This window comes from Danio rerio, chromosome 19 (genome assembly GCF_052040795.2).
Source record: "Danio rerio strain M-AB ecotype USA chromosome 19, GRCz13ab, whole genome shotgun sequence".
In the NCBI taxonomy this organism is placed as follows: domain Eukaryota; kingdom Metazoa; phylum Chordata; class Actinopteri; order Cypriniformes; family Danionidae; genus Danio; species Danio rerio.
The window spans coordinates 39,169,297-39,180,000 of NC_141039.2; the positions used below are offsets into that span (position 1 = coordinate 39,169,297).

At 35.1% G+C, this 10,704-nt stretch overlaps 1 long non-coding RNA gene across 3 annotated transcripts in view; it reads right to left on the reverse strand.

Annotated features, from left to right (window-relative positions):
• Nucleotides 1-10,704, reverse strand: part of LOC147832620 (uncharacterized) — a 335,349-nt gene that overhangs the window by 119,994 nt on the left and 204,651 nt on the right. The window lies entirely within an intron of this gene.

Genomic DNA, 10,704 nt, shown 5'->3' on the forward strand with positions numbered 1-10,704 from the left:
AACCGGTGGACGAATCTAAACTTGTGTTTAATAAAACAAATATAAATATACATATAATAAATAATACTGCAAATAATAGTAACATTATACAAATGCAAATTGTCATGAATAAACTGCAAAAAAAGCCCCCCGACATCAAGAGAAATGTAGAAAATATGTAGAAAATAAAAAGTTTTGTAACATTTTAATAATTTTTAATGTATGTATATTTAAAGATATCTGTGTGTTGCTGTACATGCTATGTGTATTAAGCAATGCATTCACGTTTGGATCTGCATAGGCACATAACTAACACACTCGGCCCTGGACTGTAAAGCAGCTTTTACTTACTTACTTTTTAGACCAGCACACCCATGAGTCCATGAAGTGGCGCTAATGGATTTCCTTTTTTTTAACAACGTGTACAAAATTACTGCTGCGGTGGTCTGAAAATTACAAGCCAAACACATCTTGCGTCTTATTGCACCGAGTGCATGATAGGGTCTAAGGGTTTCAAGATACAGCAAGACAACAAAACGCTTCATGTTGTTACAATAACAAAACTCAGCAAAGTGTGAGGGAATGTGAGCAGTGTATATAGTCTGTACAGTAAGTTATTGGTCAGCTTCCATCTGTGTGAGCAATCATCAGTGATCTGGAGACAGATATGTGTATGAGGTGCATGACGAGATTTGTAGTTCATAAGGTGACAGAATTGAGGTCCGGGTGATGGTGCATGTTAACCAGGGGTCTGCACGCCTGGATCACTGGTGATCATGACAGTTACATCATAAAAGAGATTATCCAATCTTACATAGTTTTGAATGATTTAGCAGTATTATTCATAGCAGTAAAAGTGATTATAATTTAAGTGAAGTTTCATAAACTAATTTCAAGAGGAGCACGTGATATGACAGAGCACTGCTGGTCGCTGTCCTAGTTTACTATAAATGGATCATTTCTCCTTACTGCTCTATCTTTGTTTTGGAAGAATCCCCCTTCCACCCCATCTCCTCCTTTTACCCCCTTTTCTAAAGGGGGAGCTCTCGAGACCTACCTGATCTCGGATCTCCTGATATGCTTATTGACCGGGCAGGAGCTCTGGGCTCAAATATCTCTGAGCTCAGGGTTCTCTCCCGGGACAGCATGCCAAACCTGCTATAAATGCTAAGCATATCTAAGTGGGAACTCTTGAAAAGAAAGAAAAAGTGTCTTAAAAAGCAAAATGAAATGCTAAATCAAAAACACTGCCTTTAAAAACAATAAAACTAACATTATTCCCACTGAAAAAAAGGTGATTAACATCACAGCTTTTAGTTGGTTACTATCCATCTGGTTTCCCAATGGATAAAGTTCCCAGGTTATGAAACATGACCTGTCTGAGAAGATATATTGAAACAGCCCTAGCATGATAAAGTAATCTGTATAGCTATTGTGTCTGCTCCACTTGAGTCCATCCGGTCTGGGTTTTGTGTGGAGGCTGAGATTTGAATTTGGCGATAACAAATGTTTCCACTGAATGGGTTTTCCCTCAAGTGAGCCAGCAGTGACATGCATTGCTGCATTGGATAACAGTTTTTAATCCTCCGAAGTTATACCATCTAATTAAATGTATTATTTTAATGTTTAATTTTTTTGTTTGTTTTCTTCTTCATTTAAAGCTGCGTTGGCGTCAGCGTTTGTTGCATTTTCTAGATTCGTCTCTATGACAAAGGTATGTTGACAATGTTAAAACTGCATATATTTAATAATACACAATGCATTGTATGGTCTCACTCATCGATCGCCAGTTTCTTGTCTTTCAAAGCACGATCAACTTTAGTGTCAGACAGATTGATTTTGCTGAAGTGATGAAACTTTTCTATCTAACCTGGAAACAATGCTCAAAAAAGTTACACCATATGGTTTAAGGGAAACAAGACATGATTTTATTCACTATGAGTATTTGTCAGAGTATGATTTAAATCATTTAAATATAAAGTCATCTAGAAATGAGGCTAACTTTTTAGGACCTCACTGTATTGTCCAGAGCCATTGGCATAAATATTGTTTAATAATACTCTCAATTAGCTGACATGTACTTGGCCAGTTACTTAAAGTCAGCAAAATTATTAAAATAGACCGACTTCATCCAAAAGGTACTGTATATAAAAAGATCTTTAACAAGACAAAGTACAATGTACAGTTTCTTTATGACACACTATTGGACTCTGCTAGTGAATAATTTGTATTATATAGTAAGAGTGTGAAAACTAAAAGTCAACATGGTCAAAAGTGTCTACAGTTAATTAAAAGCAACCTAATCATGTAGTTCTCCGATGATAACACGTTGTAGGCTTTTTATATTTCTCTCAACACATATTTCTGTTTTTAGATCAGTTAGTATTGACCTTGCATAAAATATCATTAATTAATTTCCCTTTGGCTTAGCCCCTTATATATCAGGGGTTGCCACAGTGGAATGAACCGTTAATTATTCCAGCATTTGTTTTAGGCAGCAGACTGGAAAACACCCATACACTCTCACATTTACACATTCATGCACTACAGCCAATTTTGTTAACCCAATTCACCTATAGCATATGTCTTTGGGCTGTGGGAGAAACCGGAGCGCCCAAAGTAAACTCATGCGAAATTGGGGAGAACATGCAAACTCCACACAGAAATGCCAACTGGCCCAGCCGGGACTCAAACCAGCGACCTTCTTGATGTAAGGCCTACTGAGCCACCATGCCGCCCCATAATGTAAGTTTAACATGTTTAATAAGTTAGACATATAAATCTAATTTTGATTCCAATTGCAATACTATGAATACTCAGCTCCTATTATTTCCATCCTATAAAACATGGACCTTTTTGCTGTCATTTTCTTTACCCAAAGACACAAACTAGCATTGTGGATTTATGAAAGAAGGAGCGAGAGAGAAAGAAACAATTGTTCAATGGGTTTACAGTGAGTAACAAGTCCTCAATCACCTCGCAGTGTCTCCTGAGAAGCGTTTTCCTGGAGGAACATTAATGTCCTGTCTGTCTTTCTCTCTGGGGGTTTAAACTAAAGGAGAATCACATCACTGACAGCAATGTGAAATAAAAGAAAGAGAAAATACAGAGATAAACTGATTTAGTTTTGGTAAAAAATAAATAAAATAAAACTACCTTTCATACCGTTTACAGTGTTTATTTACTGACTGACTGATTGATTGCTTAATTAGACTGACTGTACATTTTAATATGTAAATCCACTTAATAAAATAGGGGGGATCAATAAATTATGATTATCTACTACCACTGCGTACATCATTTGTGGTTATGTAATACATTAAAAGTCATGGTATCTACATTTTCTAATTTCATAATCCAGCTCACATGCAATCAGTAACTACCCATCACTAGTTATAACACTCTCAAAAATGGTTTATTTTGAGGTGCCTTTGTTAAAATGTAACAATTATTTTAACTACTGAGTAATAATAATTAATTACATGTACTCACTACAGGGTCAGGATGAGGGTTAGGCCCAGGGTTAGCTGCATGCAATTATTCATTAATTTTCCTTTGGCTTAATCTCTATTTCAAAGGTTGCCACAGTGGAATGAACCACCAACTATTCCAGCATGTTTTACGCAGCGGATGACCTTCCAGATCCTACCCAGTAATGGAAAACACCTGTACGCACTCATTCAAACACCATTAAACCTGATAAGCTAAGGTAACTTAAACCATTTCAGGAAACTGATTGCAACTAACCATTTAAGTTCAAAACTAATCCTAATGAGTACTGTGAACTTAATCTATTTGAGTAAAAGAAGCAATTTGGGCACAGTAAAACCCAATAAAAGAAGAGAAGTTCAGCCAACTGAGATCTGTAAAAGCTAATAAGTTAAGGCAACACAAAACATTTGAGGAAACCGATTGCAAAAAACATTTGAGTTAAAAAAACTAATCTATATGAGTACTGTGAATTTAAACCATTTCAGTTGAAGTAATGAGGTATTTAATTAACTCATTACCTTCAACACTGAGTTCAAAACACTTTTCAAATCAGTAGAAATAACTTTCAGTACATTTAGAGTAAACTAAACTCATTTAATTTAAAAAAGTTGGCTGTTGGATTTTACAGTGCACATACCTTCATGCACTATGGCCAATTTAGTTTATTCAATTCACTACTACGGCATGTTTTTGGACTGTTGGGGAAACCTGAGCACCCAGAAAAAACCCACACGAACACGAGAAGAACATTCAAACTCCACAGAGAAATGCCAACTGACCCAGTCTGAACTCGAACAAGCTACCTTCCTGATATGCAATTTTACACAATTAATTGTATTTACTAAGTACATGTAATGTGCAACAAGGACAGCCTAAATTATTTATCAAGGATTCAGATGGTAATCATAAATTCTAATAATTATTTTTAAAAGATCAACATGTGTTTCTAGAAATCCATTTTATAATTAAATGCTAACAATATGCTAAGCGGTTTTCAGCAGTCCAGGTAAGCAAATTGCTGTGTACAAGGTTTTAGTGAATAATAACACTGTGTTCCTGTCTTCTACTGTAACACTGAGATATATCAGCACTTGAGACAGTATTAGACCTAGAAAATGTCTCCTAAAACTGAAACAGCAGCTATTAGGAGCTATTAATCTGTTGAAGGAGCCATTCTCGAAAAAGAAAAAAATCACATCAAATGAGATATGATCCCTTGCATTAAAGATTTTCAGCGATTCCTTTTTAATGTTGGGATGTGAAGGATTGGATTTTATAGAGAAACGTGACATGAAAAATGATCTGACATATTTGTCAGACGATATCAGGATTCAATTACCGAACCATGACAGATTGATGTTAAACTGACTGCTTCTGCAATAGTGAAGTGTATATAAACGGGACATCAGGATGTGGATTTCTGGTTTACTGTATAAAACAAGCTACAGTATTTGAGGAGCATTAAATGGGTTTTATAATTAATACATCTAATCCTTCCAAGAATTTTAAAGTGAGCTGAATAGTCAGTTAGTGATATGCATAAAGCGTGGAGTAAAAAAATGTTGTTACTATTGGCACAAACAATGAAATTACAAATAACTATACATGTGAGAACTGGAATAAATGTATCTGAATGAAGGCCAGAACTTTTAAATGCTGCCTGAGCTTCTTTTGTGTTTAAAAATGAGAGAAATTGGGTTAAATGCATTATGATATAGCAGTTGAATGAGTGAAGTTTTGCTCTTTATGATCTCTCTGTGTTTTCCCAGTACAGCTTTGCGGCTGCTGTGTGAAATATATGCCAAAATACACCTGAGAAATGAGGGACTATGCAAAAGGAAAATGAATGAATGAATAATCTCTCAAACATAAGCTCATTTTGAAAACGTACTCTTTTATGCATTTCTAGAGATTGTGAATTATGTAGCCAGAAGTACGTATCAGTGCATTTCATCTTTTAAATGAACGATATGGAGAAGTATGATGCCGTTTCTTTTCGTGCTAGCAGTTCACCACTTACCTCCTGGTGGCTCGGTGTACTTGAGATGCAAAAAAGAGTTGACGCAATGACAGGGTTTGAGTCCAGCAAAGAACGGTTCCAGAAAGCAGGTAAGACAAAAGCCAAAAAATAAAATAAACAAGTAAAAAAACAATGTGAAAATGTGGTAAATTCTAAAAACGTGATAAAAATCAGAGAGCTCCCAGGGCTTTTTCTTTTTCTTGATTGCTTTTCAAAACATGGGTTTATAAAATCTGTGCTTTTTAAAACTATCAGTTGAATTTATGGAAGGGGGTGGGTGGGCAGTGGGTCGTATGGTCAGTCACTCAAGCGACATTGGCCTTGTGGATTTACGTGAGAAGAGCAGGCGCGAATGGCATTCCCGATAGAAATTTGAGATCTCAAAAAGCCTCCACAATGGCCTTTAGTGGATTCTCGAAAACAAAAATGCAGCTTCCCGGGACGTATTTGGTGCTCTCCAGAAATGTATATAGAGGAACGTTTTCAGAGCACCGATTGACCAGCGCCCACCCACTTTCCTAAACCCAACCGACAGTGTTTTGAAAAGCAATCAAGCGCCCTGATTTTTACCACATTTTCAGATTTTACCACATTCTCACACTGTTCTTTACTTGTTTATTTAATTGTTTGGTCTTTGTTTGTAACATTATATTATATATATGATAAAATGCAAAAACGCATAAATAAAGTGCTATCTGGAATTATCTTCTACAATGAGCATTATTTATTGCCCCTTATGTTAATGTAAAGTTATTTCATGCAAAAAAAAAAAAAAAAAAAAAAATGAAAATAACCTATTCTTTGCCATGAAAGTAAAATATCTGAACCTAAACATAGGAGCCTGAAAAACATGCTTATTTTAGATGAAAATTTCAGATGGCATGTACATGTTTTTGCATCTGAACTCTTCATATACTGTATATGTAAACATTTGTTCGCTTTTACCACTTGTTCACATTTTAGCATATACAGCTCAAGTCAAAATTATTAGCCCTCCTTTTTCATAAACATTTCCCAAATTATAATTAACAGAGCAAGGAATCTTTCTTATGGATAATATATTTTTTGTTCTAATTTGGCTAAAACAAAAGTAGCTTTTTATTTAACCATTTACGCTCAATATTATTAACCCCCTTCAGTAATATATATTTTTTTCGATTATCTACAGAACAAACCACTTTTATACAATGACTTTGCAAATTACCCCAACATCCCAAATTAACTAGCTACCCTAGTTATCCCTTACTAGTATCTTGAAAAATATCAAGTAAAATATGATTTACTGTCAACAGGGCAAAGATAAAATAAATGGGTTTTTAGAAATGAGTTATTAAAACTATTATGTTTAGAAATGTGTTGAAAAAATGTCTTTCCATTAAACAGAAATTAGGGAAAAATATACAGGGGGGCTAATAATTCAGAAGGGTTAATAATTCTGACTTTAACTGTATAGTGTATGAATGAATCTCACAGATTTTTCTTGGCTTTTATCATCAAAGAGTGGTGTATCAGATGGGAACAGTTTAAAACATTCTGGGGGCGTTTAAAAGTGACTGCAGGTTTGTTTTAGACTCCTTGCTGTAACAGTTGTAGCCTACAGCTGTACAACTTCGATCTGTAGCCATCAATAACTGCCTCATCACAAAAAGCTTAGTACAGACACACACGTGCATGCACACATACACACACACACCCGCAAATGTGAAATGGTGAGAGATGGAGAATTAAAAAAATAAAAATAAATAAATAAACTAAAGCCTACAGCGGTTATGATTGGCGTATCTAATGGGTCAAATACAAAAGAATAAAACAGAATGTAATCCTGCGGGCAGCAGCTTCACTGAGAGTGTCTGATCAAAGAGATGATGCAGGTCCTCCGCATTTTACTGCCAGAGTGCTTTCAATTGCCGGTCCAAGTGTCTTTATGGGGAAAGTGAGATATTTAGTGATTTCAGCAAAGTTGCCATCAAGACAATTAGGTGAGAGCAAATGGCCCTATGTGCTGTGAAATATACTTACAACTTGTCAATCTATCAATTACATTACATCACAAACTTTTCAATTAACAGTGAAAACTTTTAATGCAAAGAAAAGTTGGAGTTTTTAATTCACTGGGTTCAAAGTGCAGGATTTTTCTTTAAACAATACTATTATAGACGGTATAAATTACAAAAAAAACCTGCAGTGTTGCAGTAGGTAGTGCTGTCGCCTCACAGCAAGAAGGTGGCTGGTTCAAGCCTCGGTTGGGTCAGTTAGTGTTTCTGTGTGGAGTTTGCATGTTCTCCCCGCGTTTGCATAGGTTTCCTCCGGGTGCTCCGGGTTTACCCCACAAGTCCAAAGAAATGCGGTACAGGTGAATTGGGTAGGCTAAATTATCCGTAGTGTATGAGTGTGAATAAATGTTTCCCAGAGATGGGTTGCAGCTGGAAAGGCATCCGCTGCGTAAAACATATTTTAGATAAGTTGGCGGTATATTCCGCTGTTGGCACCCCAGATTAATATAGGGACTAAGCTGAAAAGAAAATGAATGAATGAATGAATGAACGAACCAACGTACGAACGAATTAATTAATTAATTATGCATCACTGAAACTGGCATCTACTACCAGGATTGGGGCTCAAGTGCAAATATTTAACCAATAAAAAGTATTACAAAACAACTTGTGATGAAACCCAGGTTCCTCAAGACTGTCAGTAAAATATTATACCTTCACCCTGTCTTCATTTTTAATGAAGTGCTGCGCAAATGTTGCAATTTCTTCTGGTTTGCAATTTAAATGTTAATTTTGATATATTTAAGAAGAGGAAAGTGTCTTAGTTTAACATTTATCACATAGTCATATACAATCTTAATTCTTCTACTGTATATGACATGTATGGGTTAATCAAATGGTTTGTTTTGTGTTAAGGATTTGAAATCCACAATGTAAAGGCAAAGTGCCACCATCAAACATTTTCTCCACGAAGTGCATTTAAAAAGTTATGCTTAAAAAAAGTTACATTTTAAATATTCTTTTCAGCACAATATTGGCTGAATTTGATAGAATTTAGATATAACTAGTTAGATATTCCTGCTTTGAATTAGTCACAGAGAAAATATTTTTTAATGTATTTTCTCAGCCTCCAATGTTCAGTTATGCCACTTTAAAGGCAATGAAAATAACCTATACATTACCATCACACGTTTTTTAGGGAAGTGGGTGGGCAGGACAATCAGTGATTTTGAAAACACTATTGGTTGGGTTTAGAGAAAGAGGTAGGTGTATCAGTTGATTGGTCGGTCTGTCAGTTAATCAGTCGACAGCAGCCTCTGGTAAGTTTACGCAAGAAGAGCAGGTTTGAATGGCCCACACGGTAGAAATTTGAGATCTCAAAAAGCATACACAGTGACCGCTGATGATTTCGCAAAAACAATAACTGCAAAAAAGTATCTACTGGGACGTATTTGTACTGGGACGTACCAGAAATGTATATAGAGGTACATAATCAGAATGAGCCTGCATTGCCATTTAAAAAGAAACGTCACTAAAAGGTTTTTGCATCTTTACAAAATTAATGTTTTTACATAAAAAATACAGCTATAATAAGCATTAGATCTCGATGAATATATAAAAACTAAACAAAACAAACAAAATTAGTACAAAACCCAAACTTCTTGCTCTTTAGTAACCATTAAATTTACTTGATCTCAGCAGTTTGGCAATCAGCATTTCTATCTGATCCCATCATTACTTAACATAAGCCTACAGCTCAAAAAACATCGCTCCAAACCGGTGGCGTAACATTACCCAAGTGTGTTTCATGCTAAGAGTCCAAGGGACAAGCTGGACCCAGTAATCAATAAAACACGTGCTTTCAGGTGGAACAAACCATTACTCCGACATCACTCTAAAATGTCAGCGACCAACCGGAGGTGCTGTAAACCGGCCACAATGAAGTCCCTCACAGTCCCTCTGCTACTCAATCATCCCATTGTGTTGAGCTTATTAGAAAGGCTGCACAATAACACTGGAACAAAGGCAGATGCAGAGCCAACGCTGGTGATATTTAGCACAACCTGGGAATTTGGCAGGGGGGTTCATTAATATGTACTGAATCAGATGCTTTTTAAAAATCGCTCAATAAGCTATTTGCTCGTGCACATCGATGCGAGAATTATTTCCACTTCTTCACGCTGACCTTCTGAATGTCAGTGCCACTGACAAATATTAAGAGAACTCGGAGACGAGGTGAAATGGTGGAGATGAATAGATTATATGCAGGCTCATGTAACCTGAGGACACACACTGAGCTCAGAATGCATTTCTGTATTCAAACAAACTTTAATAGCAGAGCATTTATCAGTGTCATGCAGATAAAAAAGGATCAATGAAAAGAAGAATCTTCAGCATCTGAAAAGGCTGAATAAATCACTTCACTTTTTTAAACTAATTTAAAACATGCACAATTTTTATCACGATTTACACCAGTTCTTGTAATATGACTTTATTTCTACCAGTTATGATTTCATTTATGATGTTATTTGCAATACTGTGAAATATATTGTCCGGCAACTGGGATTTGATTTGCTAAAATTATCACTTGTTTTCATCTCCTAATAATGATGTATTGTTTTGGATGTTTCTTTTATCGTTTAGATTTCACCTTAGAGTAATTAAACAGATTCTATAATATTACTTTACTTCCACTAATTCTGATTTAATTTCTGAATTCATTTGTCATAATATGTAGTTGTCTTGCAATTGTGATTTGATATAATTATGACTTTTTTCTCTCCTAATTATGACGGTTTCATTTATCCTGTAGATTTCACCTCATAGTAAAAAACAGAAACTGTGAAAGTAGCAAGATAATACCATAAGTGTGAGGGGAAAATGGCAAAGAGACAATGAACTATAGCTACAAGTATAAAGTAAATAAGTTTTATGTTATTATTAATACGAATAATAATAAATAAATAAATAAATAAACATGATGAATGAATGAATGAATGAATGAATGAATGAATGAATGTTTGAATGAAATATGAAAATTCATAAAATCAATCACACAAACAAATGAATAAATGAAAGAATGAATGAATGAATGTATGAATAAATGAATGAATGAATGAATAAATGAATGAATGAATGAACAAACAAATGAACAAAACAGAATTTAACGAATGAATGAACAAAAGAAACGAACAAACAAATTTATTAAAATTACTAACT